This window comes from Ceratotherium simum, chromosome 13 (genome assembly GCF_057802395.1).
Source record: "Ceratotherium simum simum isolate JZ-2026a chromosome 13, ASM5780239v1, whole genome shotgun sequence".
NCBI lineage: Eukaryota > Metazoa > Chordata > Mammalia > Perissodactyla > Rhinocerotidae > Ceratotherium > Ceratotherium simum.
The window spans coordinates 26,180,958-26,197,879 of record NC_141912.1 but is presented as its reverse complement, the minus strand read 5'-3'; the positions used below and the strand labels follow the sequence as shown (position 1 = coordinate 26,197,879).

Sequence of the window (16,922 nt, the reverse complement as noted above, 5' to 3'; positions counted from 1 at the left end):
CAAAGGGAAGCACCAGACGTTCACAGCGCCGGGCGTTGTCAGGGGAGCACGGCGAAGGAGCATCTCCCCAGTCCTTAGGAACCCAGATGTGCCAGAGATTTCCCTCCTTCCGGGATGGAAAGGAATCCCCCTACTGGGACCCGGGACCAAATCCACCTGACATTCCGGCTGGAGGGTCAGTTTCAGAATCTGCTCATTCGGAGGTGAAGCTCGGGGCGAACAGCTTCACCTCCAGATCCTTCCCGGCGTGGGAAGAAGGAAGTCTGCGTTGTGAATATTTCTCTGTGTTTTCTCGGGACGGAATCGACAAGTTTGAGAAAGTCTGTTTCCACGGGAGAGGCGAAATTCTTTTCTGCCGGAGTCAGCGTTTTCGTCTTGTCTTTTTCTTCTCGTGGGAGTGCAGAAAGGGGAAATGGAAAACTTGAAGAGAGGAGGGAGAAATAATGTCACTTGATCTTGGTTTAGAGATGTTAAACGAAAAAATTTCTTTTGCAAATGGGGAAGAAAGATCTCCTTTAATTTTAAGCAAAAGAATGTGAACACACTTTTTACTTTTTAAATGAAATATGCGGATTGCAGGGTGGCCGGTTAGCTCAGTTGTTTAGAGTGTGGTGCTAATAACGCCAAGGTCGCGGGTTCGATCCCCGTACGGGCCACGAAGAGTCTCCTTCTTTCTCCTTTAAATCAAAATTAATTTTGTTGTCTTCATCTCACATATTGGAAATAGCCTCTCCGACATAAAATTGGGATTAAATGTTGACTTCATTTCATAATCCTCGTCAATGACAACCTACCTTCTTTGTCCCCTCTTCAAGGGGGAAAAAGAAAAAAACTACTTGTGGAGAAAGTGACGTAAGGCTTTACATAGAAATTTTAGGAAAGAAAATAAGGATAGGAGAGTAGAGATGGCATTGGAGGGGAGATGTGTGTCTGACGGTCTCTGACCTTGTGAGTGCCCGGGCTTCCTTGTCCCTTTCCTAGAGTGCAGTCTACCGAGTCTCTGTGTGGCCCTTACCTCCTTCGTCTACCTGATTGTCTTCTCGTCCTTTGCGCTGCCTTTTCAACACAGTTGACGTCGCTATTGCTTATTGCTAAAATGATCACAATCGGACACAATGCATCTTTTCCTTTCTTTTCTGTTTTTTTTCAAATATCCGTCGGCTTTTACCAGAATTTCTCTCCTCGAGGACAGATTTTCTTTTTCTTTTTGGATCTCCAGGACCCAAGACAGTTCTCAACACAATGTAGGCATTCGGTAACTATTTACAGAGTGACTGTATGAAGCCTCACCATCCGAGTTAGTTTTCAAACGTTATTAGTTTATGTTTTGAACATTTTACTTTGGCATAAAAGCAAAATCTCATTATTTATTTATTTATTGATCCAACTAATGTTTAATATAAACATCGTTTTTGTCTCTGGGACTCTCTAAGTTCAGTGATGGGATGAATAGCAGAGATGTTGTTAAGCATAGGGTGAGGGATGGGTGGGTTTGAGGGATGTTGTAACTGGCAGGGTGGGTCATGCTTATGGCTTGGGTGATGATAGAGTTGGGGTAAGAATCTGGAACATGTGGAACACATAACCAGGTAACAAAAAAGTTGATTTTTTCTTGACCTTCCTACATCAAATCAACCAGAAATAATTAGCTACCTGTGGTGAGTTTATTGCCTTAATGATCCCAATTCTTCCCCTTTCCCGTTATCCATGCTGTTTTTCATGTGACTTTGTAGTGCTCCCACTCTCTCTAGGCTGAGCACTGCAACTTGCTTTTGCCAATGAGCTAGTAACAAACTTGACAAAGAAGATTCTTGAATAAGCCCTTTGCTTTTTATGCTTGTTTTTTTGTTGGGGGGGGTGTTTGTTTAGTTTTTTTGTTCGTTTTTAAAAATAGACTTTATTTTTTAGAGCAGTTTTAGGCTCACAGCAAAACAGAGGGGCATGTTCTCACATACCCCCTCCCCTGCCACACACATCCTCTCCCACTGTCAACATCCTAAATCAGAATGATACATTTGTTACAACTCATGAACCTACTTTGGCACGTCATTATCACCCAACGTCCATAGTTTACATTAGGGTTCACTCTTGGTGTTGTACATTCTATAGGTTTTGACAAATATATAATGACATATGTCCACCATTATGGTATCATACAGAAGAGTTTCACTACCCGAAATCCTCTGCACTCTGCCTATTTATCCCTCTCTTCCTCCTAATCCTTGGTAACCACTGATCTTTTATTTTTCTTCCCTAATTTTGCCTTTTCCAGATGTCATATAGTTGAATCGTACAGTATGTACCCTTTTCTAATTGGCTTTTTTCACTTCGTAATATGCATTGAAGATTCCTCCATATCTTTTCATGGCTTGATAGCTCATTTCTTTTTAGTGCTGAATAATCTTCCAATGTCTGGATGTACCACAGTGTATTTATCTACTCACCTACTAAAGGACATCTTCGTTGCTCCCAAATTTTGGCAAGTATGAATTAAGTAGCTGTAAACATCTATATGCAGGTTTTTGTGTGGACATAAGTTTTCAAATCATTTGGCTAAATTCTGGGGAATGTGACTGCTGGATCGTATGGTTGGTAAGAGTATTTTTAGTTTTGTAAGAAACTAAGAAACTGTCTTCCAAAGTTGCTGTGCCATTTTGCATTCCCACCAACATACATGAGAGTTCCTGTTGCTCCACATCCTCCCCAGCATTTGGTCTTGTCAGTGTTTCGGATTTTGCCCATTCTAATAGGTGTGTGGTGGTATCTCATTGTTGTTTTAATTTGCATTTCCGCAATGACATATAATGTTGACCATCTTTTCGTATGCTTATTTGGCATCTGTATATCTTACTTGGTAAGGTATCAGTTGAGATCTTTTGCCCATTTTTTAACTGAGTTGTTCATATTCTTGTTATTGAGTTTTAAGACCTCTTTGTATATTTTGAATAACAGTCCTCTGTTAGTTAAGTCTTATGCAAATATTTTGTCCTAGTATGTGGCTTGTCTTCTCATTCGCTTAAGAGTGTCTTTTGCAGAGCAGAAGTTTCTGATTTTAGTGAGGGCCAGCTTATCGATTGTTTCTTTCATGCCTTGTGCCGTTAGTGTTGTATCTAAAAAATTGTCACCGGACTCAGTGGTCATCTAGATTTTCTCCTATGTCATCTTCTAGGAGTTTGATAGTTTTATGCTTTACACTTAGGTCTATGATTCATTTTGAGTTAATTTTGGTTATGGGTATCAGGTCTGTGTCTAGATTTATTTTTTTTGCATGTGGATGTTCAGTGGTTCAACACCATGTGTTGAAAAGACTGTCCTTTATCCATTGTATTGCTTTTGCTTCATGATCATAGATCAACTGATTCTTTTTGTGTGGATCTCTTTATGGGCTCCCTATTCTGTTCCACTGATCAATTTTTTTTTTTTTCTGAGGAAGATCAGCCCTGAGCCAGCATCCATGCCAATCCTCCTCTTTTTGCTGAGGAAGACTGGCTCTCAGCTAACATCTATTGCCAATCCTCCTCCTTTTTCCCCCCCAAAGCCCCAGTAGATAGTTGTATGTCATAGTTGCACATCCCTGTAGTTGCTGTATGTGGGATGCGGACTCAGCATGGCCCGAGAAGCAGTGTGTCGGTGCGCGCCCGGGATCTGAACCCGAGCCACCAGTAGTGGAGCGTGCGCACTTAACCGCTAAGCCACGGGGTCATCCCTCCACTGATCTATTTATCTATTCTTTTTCAGTACCAAGATGTCTTGATTATTGTAGCTTTATAATAATAATTGAAGTCAGGTAGTGTTAGCCCTCCAACACTGTTATTTTCTTTTAATATTGTGTTGATTATTCTGGGTCTTTTGCCTCTCCATATAAATTTTAGATTCAGTTTGTCAATATCCACAAAATAATTTGCTGGGGTTTTGATTGGTATTGTGTTGAATCTATAGATCAAGTTGGGAAGAACTGACATCTTGTCAATATTAAGTCTTTCTATCCATGAACATGGAATATCTTTCTATTTATTTAGTTCTCTTTTGATATCTTTCATCAGAGTTTTGTAATTTTCCTCATATAGATCTTACATAAATGTTGTTAGATTTATACCTAAGTATTTCATTTTAGGGGATGCTAATGTAAATTATATTGTGTTTTTCATTTCAAATTCCAATAGTTCATCGCTGGTATGTAGGAAAGTGATTGACTTTTATGTATGAACCTTGTGTCTTACAACTTTGCTGTACTTGCTTATTAGTTCCAGGAGGGTTGTTTTTTTTTTTTTTTTTTCCTGATTGCTTTTGCCCTGAGTGATTGTCATGAGAACTTGACCGGGTTTAGCATGCTGGGGAAAAAGAGACATATGGAGATTAGCTGATTGTTGGTTGTTCACCAGATGTGAGTCAGCCCAGGTGGGACATAAACAGTCTGGTCAATTCCAACCTAGATTAGCAAACCACAGACTAGTGAGCTAACTAGAATCTAATAATTTAAGCTACTGAACTTGGATGGTGTGTTAAGCAGTATATTAGTGGTAATAGATAACTGATATGTACATTGAAATATCATTCATTTTATACCAGCAAAATTAGCCTCATTGCTCTTCCTCAAATACACAAGGTAAACTCCACATCAGGGTCTTTGTGGACACGTTAACCTATGTCTGGTGTTACTTTACCTAGGTATCCCCATGGCTCATTCATTTCCTTACTTCAGATTTGTGCTCAAATGTCACCAATGCTCCATTTAGAAATTGAAAATGAAGACTCACCCCTAATGTCCTTCCCTGATTAATTGTTCTCCTTAGCACTTAGTGTCACATCACCTAGCATCTTATTTGCAACTTTATTTTTTAAAAAATTTTGTAACTCTTCCACTAGACAGGAAAGAGATTTTTGCCTATTTTGTTCACAGCTTTTATCCCAGTGACTGATGCAGTATCTAACACATAGTCTACATTCCATAAATATTTATTGAATGAATGAGTGATTAAGTTCTTTGTCTAAAGCAAAGAAGACACATGCTTGAAGAGAGGGTCGGGGAGAGAGGAGCAAACATCACCTTAGATGTGGCCCTCCAGAGATGTTAGGTTGATAGAGCTGGAAAGGCACATTTCCCTTTTCCAAAAGTTCATAGGAGGACTCCTTGGGTGTTACATTTCTCCACCTCCATTCTCTTCTTCCCATATCTAGAAGCTGGGTGGAGTGGGAGTTATCCAATTAGGATTTCAGGAATAAGATCACCTATACTTTAGCTAGAAGAGTCTCTTAATTATTAAGATGTATAGAGGGTCTAGATTATCTTGACCCCACTCAAGGGCAGCAGTTCACCGTTCTCTATGCTGGCAATTAGGGATTAATGCGAATCACTAAATCTCTCAGCGTCATTTTCTCTTTGAATCTATTATGTCTCTTCTGCCTACTGTCTGACTCTCTGTGCTTTTTCAAGTTCCAATTGCCCCCCTAAAGAATCCATGTGGACCACCTATCTAAATACTTGAACCACTTTTGGGGCAGAGATTTTTATTGAGGATCAGGTTATAGGTCTCCTTACAGGTCACTTGCCAGCCCATGGGTTGACTGCTTTTGAGAGCTCTGGCCCAATCATATATGGCCAGATTGGCTGTCAGCATTACATGTTAGAACACAGGACAACCCTCCAAAAGCACATATCACTTTTGTGGTTGCAGGCTGACGGTGTCTATTAAATGAGACTAATGACATGGCAAGCTAGTGGATTGCCAAGTTTGTTACTCCATAGCAGATATCTCATGATTCCTTCCACCGTTTTCAATTTCAGCATCGTTCTAGAACCAGTTTTCATGTGACTTTGTCCTGAAAAGGAAAAATAACCAGGAAGGGAAACATGGAATTAAATCTATTTGTGACATCATAACCTATGTGCTATCATAAACCTTTGAAAATGCTTTAGTCTCCTCAGGGAAAAGAATTTTCTTATATTCCTATCAGTGAGTTACTAATGACTTAAAGAGATCTGCCTTGACTGGAACAATCTTCTTCTGACTATTGGGTTATTCTCATGAACTTTCGAATATACTATTTGACTCCTATCTTAAAAAGGTTTCTCTTGCCCTAATATTTTCCTCGGGCTACTGCTCCATTTCTCAGATGACTTCATACAAAATCTCTATGGAACAATAAAGATTTACTATCTGCAATTACTCTCCTTCCATTCTTGTTCTAACCCACTACGTTCAGTTTTTCTGGCATCACTACATCAGGGAAAGTTTTTGTTAAGATCACCAATGACTTCTAACTGTCTGAAATTAATGATCACTTCCAAGTCCTTGACTTCTCAGGAGCCATAGGCCCATTATCCTTCTTAAAACATTTTCTTCTTTTGACTTCCAAGACATTGCTATCCTAATTCTCTTTCTACCTCACTCGCTTCTCCTTCTCAATATCCTTTGTTTCCCCTATTCTCACCCACCCTTTTTTATAATGGAATGTCTCAGGGTTTGATCCTTGGACTTCTTCTTTATATGCACTCACTCTTTGGTGCTTTTATCTATTCTCATGGCCTAAAGAACGTCTGTGTGACTACAACCCGCAAATTTGTATCTGAAGACTAGACCACTTCGTTAAACTCCAGGCTTGTAAATTCAACTCATTCCCTAGCAATACACTTGAGTGTTTTATACTAGGAATCTAAAAGTTAGCATGTCTAAAACAGAACTCCCAATGTTTTCCTAATCATCCTGTTTTCCTAATCATTTCCTAATCAGTGTTTTCCTGCTACCTCCAGTCTTCCCATTTCAGTTAATGGCAGCTCCATCCTCCCAGGTTTTCAGCAAAACACCTCAAAGCCATCACTCATTCTACTTTCTCTCCCTCCTCACATCCATTGTCTCAGCAACGTCTCTTGACTCTATCTTTAAAATAAATCTAGACTATGACTACTTCTCACCAACTCGACTGCCACCATCCTGTCCAAGCCACAGTTATTTCTAAGTAACATAATGAAAGGAACTGAAGAGATCTCCTTGCTTCTGTTGTTTTCTCCGTGCAAAATATGCTCCACAGACCTGCCAGAGGGGCCTTTTTGAAAGAGTTAAGTCATGTAAAGTTACTCCACTGCTTAAAATCGAATGTTTCCTCATTTTATCAGAGTAAAGGCCAAAGTCCTTAAAGAAATAACAAGGCTCCACTTGATCTCTCCCCTCCATCTGTTTCCTCTTTGCCTCCAGAAACAACTCTACACTCGGCTCTTTCTCCTGCAGTTACTGTTGGCTTCTTGATCCTCCTTGCATTCATCAACCACACTTCTGTGTCAGGGAGGTTCTTTCTCTGTTCCTGCCCATAACAGATGGGGACCACGCCGCCTGGGACGGACAGGCACCACAACCAAGCTCCGTTATCTTCTCTAATACAACGCGTTGTCTTCTCTAATACAACGGTACGGATAGGGGCGTTGGAGCAAGTCTGAGCTCTGGTCTTGTTGTATAATTCTTGTGATTTAAAGGCCCGTGCTGTAAAGTGAGCACCAAGGTTTGAGAGTTGGTGGAAATGTAGAGAGATTCAGAGAGAACATCTCTGGACCAAAACTGAGAATTTTCAGGAAGACGTAAAAGTTGTTTCCGCCCGGTTTCGAACCGGGGACCTTTCGCGTGTTAGGCGAACGTGATAACCACTACACTACGGAAACCCGCCTTCTTAACGGCCCTTTACCTTTCTAAATTAATTACAAAGAACATTAAATTTAATCTTTCCTTTAGGATCTTTTGTCAGTTGAGGCGCTATTTTTCCCTCTACACTTTCAGATTCTAGTATCAAAAATATCTAAACTCCATAACTCATAGTCAGGCCAATGCTACTCCCAGAGCCCCAATTACGTTACAAGCGCCAGGCAGGGCAATCTTAGGCAGGCTCCTGGGAAATTTTATTTCAAGAAATTGCTTGATATCTTCTACGCACGTTTCTCTGAGCTTGTAAAACGCCCTGATCTTCATCTCTCAATGACTGAAAATCATCCTTCAGGAACTAGAACCGACTGGCGGAGCTCAGGGGACTTCCTTGGGCAATGGCGGGAGAGACTGCGGGGCAGAGGGAGGGCGGCGGACTGTGCCCAGCTGTCTGTCAGGCGAGGGCGGTGGGGGTGGCTGGGAAGTTTGTCACAGTGGAAGCTGGCGAGGAGGTCTAGCCGACGTCAAACGAGCTTCTCTCTTCTGTTCTGTGTCACTCATGTTTACTGCTCTGACTGTGTCAGCTCGGTGTGTGATGGCCGTTAACGTCTCATACCGGGAGGATGTCCTTTGTGATTTTCCTGACTTTTTGTTATTCACCCCATTTCAATTCTCCCACGTCACTGTCCTTTCCCCGAACACTGGAAGCGATGTGCCTTCTACTAGTTTCTAAGTCTGAGCCCCTGCGGAAGATGCTCAGTAGTGAAAAAGTGCCTTTCCGCAAAGTAGTCCTGAGAAACCAGTGACAAGACAGAGGCTTCCGGGCCTTTTGGGAAGGTCACAGCCTGGTTCCCTCTTGTGGTGGCTAGAATGTGACCTGATGGAAATATTGTGGGTAGTGGAGGAGAGAGACATGTTTCTCATTGACACAATCTCTAGTCTCACCTTTTTTTGCTTTCAGATCAGATCAACGGGGTAAACAGCTGTTATATTTAAGGCATAGCTTTGTTAAGCTTTCTCAGTAAGTTGGTTTGTCGTTTATTTTAAAGCAACTGTTGAATAACCCGGTTACATTAGGGTCACTGGAGGTATCTGAAAAACTAGAAGTGACAAATTAGACCGGACAAACTAGAAGGAGGGAAGGGGGACCTAAGGTGATCAAAATGATAAAGTCGCACATAGTAATTTAGTTATAATAAGAGAGCTGCATGGAATGACAGCTATAAAATTGCAGGGTTATCTCCCAGGAGCAGAGAAAGGGGGCATCCCTTCCAGTCCTAATGGTCAGGAAATACTGGCTAGAGGAATCGATGTGACTTAGTTAATGGAAAAACAAATGTGAAATGGTTGAAGAGCTTTGAATGGAGAGGGGATTCCTGCACTGGGTAACTGTTAATGCAGTGTGAGGAGCTCCAATTGTAGGTTTGAATCAGAGTGTGCATTTGTTTATTCCTTTTCCTCATGGAAATTTATTCTACTGAGAGTAAGTAATATAACTGATGCTGGATCAGGGAGATACAGGAAGATCTTCCGTAGTATGGAATTTAGATTTAATCTGAACGTGATGTGTTGCAAAGAATTGACTTTTTGAAGAAGAACATGGCATTTTCCATTTCCGTTCAAAGACCTCTTGGCTTTTGTGTAAACAATGAATGAAAAGGGCCAATATTTTATGGTAAAATCTAGAAGCGTTCGTAACATTTGAAAGAACTGTGCAGTGAACATCACATGTATTTTTACTTATTGGAGATTGTGCCTTAGTTTCCTTTGCTGAGCACTTCTACATGCAAGACAATCTTTTCTCGACAGTCTCTTTTCCCCCTGGGATGAATCTATTACTTGACACTGCTTCCAGAGCAATCTCCCAGGGCCTTAGCCTCTGTGAGGAGTAGGGCATCACTGAAAAGCCATCTTTCCAGGGCAGGTTGGGCTCACTTTCTCTTGAGTATCTAGGGGATGCAGGTACCGAATGTTCTTCTCTGTTGTCTAAGGGGCAAATGGCTTCATAGGCTGTTTTCTTTTTGAAGCTGAATGGCCTGAAGAATTAAAATCTTGTCAGACAGACCATCAAGTTGAGTCGTCTTTTCATCATGCTAGTAGCCTGCCAGGACCTTGGTAGGGAGATTCATGCAGACACCCACTTTGAACACTCCTAAATGAGACAGTTTCTTGTGGTTTGACAACAAAACACAGGTGCACTGTACAGGCCAAATTGTGCAACAAGGCATACCTTCTCAAAACCTGGATGGGTTTTGAAAAGTTTAAAATAAAGGCATAAAAAAAATTGTTCATTAGGACCAATTAAAAGGGAGCAAATATATAGCATAGCTTATATATGTATATATAACAATTCCCACACTATGTATTTATTATAGTTTCATGCCTCTAGTGGCAAGTTCCTCATGCATAAATATCTCAACTTAGCTTTGTGAACAATGTCCAGGGGACAAAATATTCCCCATCCTGAAGAAAGGAAGTTGATAAAAAATTTCTGATAAGTATTGTAACAATTTTCATCAAAGAAATGCATATTTAATCAGCAAGTACTATTTGCTCAGAACGAAAACATAAGTTCCAGGATGAAAAGGATATTTTGTCTGTCGTGTTCACTACTTTATTCCCAGCTACTTAATAATCTCTGACTTATAATAAGAATTCAATTAACATTCCTGGAACAGATGAATGGATGGATGGATGAATTAATGAATGAATAAACAAGGACCAGGTGTAAATCAAGAATTCAATTTTGGACAACTTAACTTACTTTTTCCCAGCATATTCTAACTGATGGACCTTTCAAACTTGTGCCAAGTGGGTTGCCTGTAAAGTTACTTAGCACTTAAAATATCCTCCTTTCCTGAGCTTGTGATGAGACTGTCCTTGAACCTGGAAACTGTAGACAATGTGTTGTTGGCGTCCTGCTGTTTCTAGCATTTGCCCCTGTCCTCCTCAGCAAGGACACCGTGCCTTAGTGTAGTGGTTATCACTGCATGTTACATGCAGAAGGCCCTAGTTTTGTTCCCACTAGATCCATCATAAACCAAGCACTGATCCCTTTGTCCTGGGTTTTTATTTCAGAACAGGGAGACTAAGAAGTTGTTTTACAGTCTTCGCCACCTGGATGATGCCTGCGGCACTGGATTGTAGGGTTCTGGGGTCTTCCTGACATTTACATTCCCTCATTTCTTTCTGGCTACCATAAGGAGCCACCTGAAAGCATTTTCAAGGAAGCCTGAGTGCCTGTAATTGCCAAATATTCTCAGAACACAACATTAATGGCTGATTTGGGGGACTATTGTGGAAGCTCTGGAAATATGGAATGTGCCAGCTTCAGCCAACAAAGAGGAGGCCAGGGATTCAGAGGGCCTGAGCAGGCCCTGAGTCCAGCACCATGGAGAGCAATTAATGCTCAGGAATAGAAGATACCTTCATCTGTGTCTCCCAAAAGTGGAGCTCATGTGGGTCCTGTCCCTTAGCTCCATATTCTGAGAAGCTGGAGCAGTAGAGGAGTGAGGATAGTGGTAAGTGAGCCAGCATTTGTCAGAACTTAGGAAGAGTGATCAGAAATAGCAACAGCTTGCCAATGAAGTTCTGGTCATGTCCTGGATGTGACATTTGTTTCTTCAGCTTAACCTCAGTAGATTGACATGGTCAGTGGTGAAATGAGAGACAGGGAAGTTAGACATAAAAAATTATTTTTGTATCCTCTTTAGTATTTTAATCCAAATGTAAATTGTGGTTCCCATTCACCACCTTATTTTATTAATCTTTGAGGTTTCAGTGATTAAAAATCACAGTAAGTTAGAGATAGACCTAATTATACATATGGCAAATTAAGCACAGCATTTGCTTTCTCTCTATCTCAAATTACACTATATGAAATATTAGGGATTTTTACTAAAATGGGACTCACTTTGACCCTTGACTTCAGGTTATCAAACCACTCTCCATTTAACAACCCAGTTTGCCAGCAATGCTCTGGAGAACACTCTTCCTTTTTACCATCTATACAGTGGTGTCTACAATATTGTCTCTCGAGATTTTTTTTCGACAACGGCAACAACAAAAATCACACTCTCCTTTTTTTAATCCTTACCTTCCTCTGGTGAGAGGAAAAGGAAAAAGAAAAATCTCAACTTCCACAGTCGTGAACCTCAACTCTAAGGAGAAATTTACTGAAATCCTCTGGACATGACCTGAGAGAAAATGAAATCTTTCAAAGGCATGATTTCTTCCTCCTTTCCCACGAAGTCTCAGAGCAAAGGAGAAGCAGTTCAAACCCATAAAATTGGAGTGAATCTAGTCCAAGCATCCATCAACAGGGAGTGGAAGACTCAGCTTCCCAATCAGTGTGCAGATTCTTTTCCACTCCTGGAGGAAATTCCAGGCTGGCCTACTTTTTGTGTCTGCTTTCTTGGTGACCTCAGGAACCAGCAGCTTTGAGGAAGTTGCTCTGCAGGCATCAAAGTTTTTTTGATCTTACTATGGCTTTACTGCTTGAGAAGAAAAGACAAGCAAGGGTTAGGAGCTGCAGAGAATTACAAAAATTCTCTTAATTGTTTCTGCATTTCAGAACCTTCACATACTTGGAATATAAGTGGCGTTCAATGAATGTTTGGGAACGAATCCTACAGTTTTAGGCCTGATGAGTGGCTCCTAGGGCTCCACGTTTTCTCCTAAGTGTTTTCAAAAACCCCAAGTTAGATACGGAGGAAGAGTGTGAATCTTTCCAGATGAGTGCTCCAGAAACTCTGATTATGGAAATACCTGGAAATAAAATTTGTCTCTCTAACAAAACAGATGATGCAGGCAGCTTTCTTAAAGCAATAAATGGCAGCAAATAAAAGCTTTACTGTTTGTCCCAACTCCCATGATGGAGGAACCCATTCAGATTTGGGGTCATGGACGTTCAGATCTGGGATCAGGGTCATCTTCATGGGTGAGACCAGTGCAACTACACAGAACTTCACTTTCAGAAGGACCCTGTGCTTGGGAGTTAATGCTCTGAGGTTACTGTCTTGAAATTCTTAGTAATTTTGTCTTTGAGTTCGTATTTTGTAAGTGAAGTCTAATGAGACAGTGGAGCATGCACTGGGGGCTTGGACTTTGCATGTGGTCTGCCTTCTGCTGGCTCCCTGCCTCCCAGGGACATGTTCTTACCCACCTGCTCCTGCTCCCTAGTCCTGGGACACACCTGGCCTCCCCTCCCCTGCCTAGCCGCATGACTACTGCCACCCTCCACCTCAGGTAGGGCCTGGGTTCTGGGTCCAACACTCCCACCAAGACTGGAGCAAGACAACACCACCTCTCCTTAGGTGGTCAGCCAGGTAAGTCTCACCTGCCCACCCCTATCTGTGTAGTGAGTGAGTCTTTGCGCTGAGGTTGCAGTACTCACCATGGATTGGGGCTTCAGCCTGGGGGAAGGGGAGATTGACTTCCCCAGCCCCAAATAGAGCACCCGTATTTTTATTTTGGACTAGGCCCAGCAAATTATGTAGCCAGTCCTACCTGGGATAATAATAATCATCCATACCATGTGGCAAGCACTTTTCAAAGGGCTTCTTACATTGGAGCATCCAAGGCACAAAGAGGCTAAACAATTTGCTCTAAGCAACAAAGCAAATAAATCACAGAATTGACATATAGTATAAGGCCGGCTTCTGAGTTAGTGCCGCTGGCGACTTCCATACTGCCTCTCATCCTCCAAGACCACCCTCTTGTAAGGATTTTTGCCTTCTTTGAACTTTCCATAAATTCTCAAGTCAGGTATTTTAAGTCTCACTTACCTATTTTAATTTTATGTATATAATATACATTATTTTTAATTTTTTTGCTGAGGAAGATTCGCCCTGAGCTAACACCTGTGCCAATCTTCCTCTACTTTGTATGTGGGTTGCCACCACAGCATGGCTGACAAGTGGTGTATGTCCCCACCCAGGATCTGAACCCACAAACCTGGGCCTCCGAAGCAGAGCACACGGAAATTTAACCACTAGGCCACGGGGCTGGCCCCTATAATTTTTTAATATATAGTTTTCTATAGTTTCCTGGTCAAATCTAATTATTAAAATAACTAAATTTGTTAAATTACTGCTACGATTTTTACTTTTTTGATTTTTGTGCCTTTATCTGATGCATGATTTTATTCCCACATATTAACAAAGATTTTATCCCTTAATGAGTTATTGTTTTTGACAGTTTGAAAATGTTTTATGATCTATTTAAAAGTGTGTTCCAGTGCACTCTGGTTATTTTTCTAGCATAAATTTAAAAATACAGGAGATGTTAATTACTGATCCACCCATACCATTGGTCTCGAATAAGTATGTAAAGAAATGTGAGAATTTAGGTGGAAATGTGATAAGCTGAGCTGACTACAAACATTAATTCAAAAACACGCGCGTTTGTAAAAAAAAAAAAAAAAAAACAATCCCACACAAATATGAAACTGTTAAGGGAAGCACAATCTTTGAATAATATAGAAAATATTAGAAAGAGAACGTTTGCTCTTTCTTGTTGTCGTTTAACTAAAACACTGTAAGCGAATATGAATTATACAAAATGATCACAAGTCATGCTGGGCTGTTTTCCGGGATCTACACAATCCCCTGGGTGCGATTTCCTTCTGTTTCTCTTTTAAGTCTTGGATGCACAGGCACCCCACAAATTGGAAATCCAATGTCGTCCTGAAAGAATTTCTGAAGGGTCTCATTGTCCTTGCGATGGTTCTCTGAGTCTTCCGATCTCCCTTGCCGCGCGTTCAGGGCCGGGTTTGGACGCCATTCAGTCTCCCTGACTTTTCGCCTCAGATTTCCCGGGTGACCTCAAATCCCGCCTGAGCGAATCGCCGCCTTCACGGGCAACAGACAAGGTCTCCTTCCGAGCCCCCAGCACTGCTGAGGTTTAGAAATGTGGTTCCAGTCACCATTCCAAAGGCCGCGGGCAAGATCTTGGGGACCGTGGTCCGCCTTTCAGTCATCACAGTGTCCTCCTCATGTTATAACGCAGTGACAGACGTGGAAACTGAGCATGCACGTTCCATATCAGCGCCGGGCTCTGAGTCCAGTCACAGGAAGTCCGACCCTCCCTCCCCATTCCCAGTCCTCACACCGCCTGGCAGGCAGGTGGGCACATCCCCCTCCGCGCCCCTCAGTTCTATCGGTCAAACACTGCCCGGCACAGAATGGGCAGTTTCCAGAGTTCAAGTCCACCGGATCCTGGTTATTTTGTGAGATCGTTTTCTGGCACCCAAAAGATGGATATCACAAAACCTCCTCATGTCAGATAAATCACTAAATAGGACAAAATCCAGGAATTTTTCTGAAATCTATTGTACCCCGAGGCTGTGTAAAATTTCTGTCCTGCGTTTAGAACGTGATTCTTCCCTGAGGCATAGTATTTCCTTATTGTGACTCATTGACTCGCATATTATTGATTTGAATAAATAGAAAAGCGCAGTAATCTTGATAATTTCTTGAAAGAAAAGATTAATTCAATGTTACCAAACCTGGGCTAGCCAGAAAAAGTGTCTTCTCTGTTACAGAAAAAAAGAGATATGACATGGAGGTTTCCGTAGTGTAGTGGTTATCACGTTCGCCTCACACGCGAAAGGTCCCCGGTTCGAAACCGGGCGGAAACACCTGTTCTTCGGAAAGCTAAACTTTTGTGGATTCTGCTAAACCTTCTAGTGGAAGTGTTTAAAATTGCACCACAGCAGGATCCTTGTGATCTTTGCTCTCGGAGTGGGGTGTCAATTGATTGCGCCGCCTGAGGGGATGTGAAGGGATCTTGTCTCCATCTTGTTAGGAATCCGAAGTGCCCCCCTGAGGGCTGTCAGGATTTCTAAAAGGAAAAGATACGAAACCCAGCGTAACCGAAAGTCCACGGCCACTCGGATGGACATTACCAGTTTCCAGCATTTTATTTATCGCTAGACAAATATTTTCAGGTATCACCTGACTTTTGGAGACGATGGAGAAGAGAAGTATGGGGGTCTCGTGGGGAGGGAGATGGATAAGATTCTGCAGGGAGATCTCAGGGGAGCAGAGCCCACTGCTGACTCTGCCTCTCCTGACGACTCCTTCCCTGGATGCTCCCACCGCCTGGTACCCACGAAGACCTCAGGAGTTCGGTTCACAGCCAGCTTGGTCGCCGGCCCTTGCGCTAGGGCGTGTTTCCACCCAGGGGCGCGCTTTTGTGGAAAGCTGGGGTCTGGCGGAGCCCTGAGTTGGACCCGCCCCTCCAAGTCAAGACTTGGTTCAGAACGCTTACTCGTTGCCAGGAGTGCCAGGAGCTCAGCTTCAATGGGATCAACGCGAAGTTCCACTTCGATCCAGGACGCTCCAGGTGGATTTAGAGAGGATGAGGGTGTGTTTCCCTGCATGTCTGTGCACTGTGGTCCTCGTGAGGAACCTGGACGTGCAGATGCTCTTGCTGGACATTTCCCCGGGGACTCAGCACCCAGCTCAGGAGATCGTTGAGCTCTGACCAAGACCATTCCCCGTGGGAGGAGGGAGCCCACACGCTCTAGATAAGTGGGGCCAGTTGCTGGGTTTTTTGGAGGTGAGACAGAAGATGAGGAAAGGTTTACTACTGACTTGGTTGTGTGTGTTAGTCTCATATTTTACTCAAGAACCCAAACCATGCATGGCAGTCTTTCTTTTCAACTGGCTGAGTAGTCCAGGGGCATCCTGGTGTGGGCTCACAGCCCACATAAGTAGCTCAGCTTTGGCTCATGTTCAACTCAACAAGAAAGTCCCTTTTGCTGGTGCAGGAGCCTGGACTTGGTAAGAATGTAAATCGATTTACATCATTAGGAAATATATTCAGGCTATTTATTTATTGTTTTGCTTCTTAGGCCACTGTCTTTTGTCTTCAAGCCTAAAACTAAAGTGCCTCAGTTGGGAGTGTTAAATAGGTTCTCAAATGAATCTCTCTAACACAGTTCTATCAGGCTACCAGCACTGGAGAAGCGCTAATGCACTACTTCCCATCCTGTAACATCTCTGAAAGATAGCAGTGAAGGGGGAATCCTCCTAATGGGCAGAGCTTTGCACAGTCTACCTAGTCATCTCCTTCTTTCGGATGTCAGAATAGACATGAACTCATGCAGAGTGACTAATATTTTGGCTGGTTGGTCAGAGAGGGCACAAAGTGTGAAGATCTTTCTATCATAAGTTACCTTCCACCAGAGTGCATGCACCACAGAAAGAGTACTAAACAACTAAGGAACCAGAATGATTCTGCCTGTGGTTGTCAGCCAGCCTTAGTAATTAGCAACTCCAGGGCTGGCAA

General features: G+C 42.3%; 3 non-coding genes across 3 annotated transcripts; 2 read left to right on the top strand and 1 right to left on the bottom strand.

Annotated features, from left to right (window-relative positions):
* Window positions 1-582: 582 nt before the first annotated feature.
* Window positions 583-656, top strand: TRNAI-AAU (transfer RNA isoleucine (anticodon AAU)). Its single transcript has one exon. It is a non-coding gene; the product is annotated as a tRNA-Ile (tRNA).
* Window positions 657-7,578: 6,922 nt separating this feature from the next.
* TRNAV-AAC (transfer RNA valine (anticodon AAC)) lies at window positions 7,579-7,651 on the bottom strand. The gene has a single exon. It is a non-coding gene; the product is annotated as a tRNA-Val (tRNA).
* A 7,543-nt stretch (window positions 7,652-15,194) lies between these two features.
* TRNAV-CAC (transfer RNA valine (anticodon CAC)) lies at window positions 15,195-15,267 on the top strand. The gene has a single exon. It is a non-coding gene; the product is annotated as a tRNA-Val (tRNA).
* The last annotated feature ends 1,655 nt before the right edge of the window (window positions 15,268-16,922 follow it).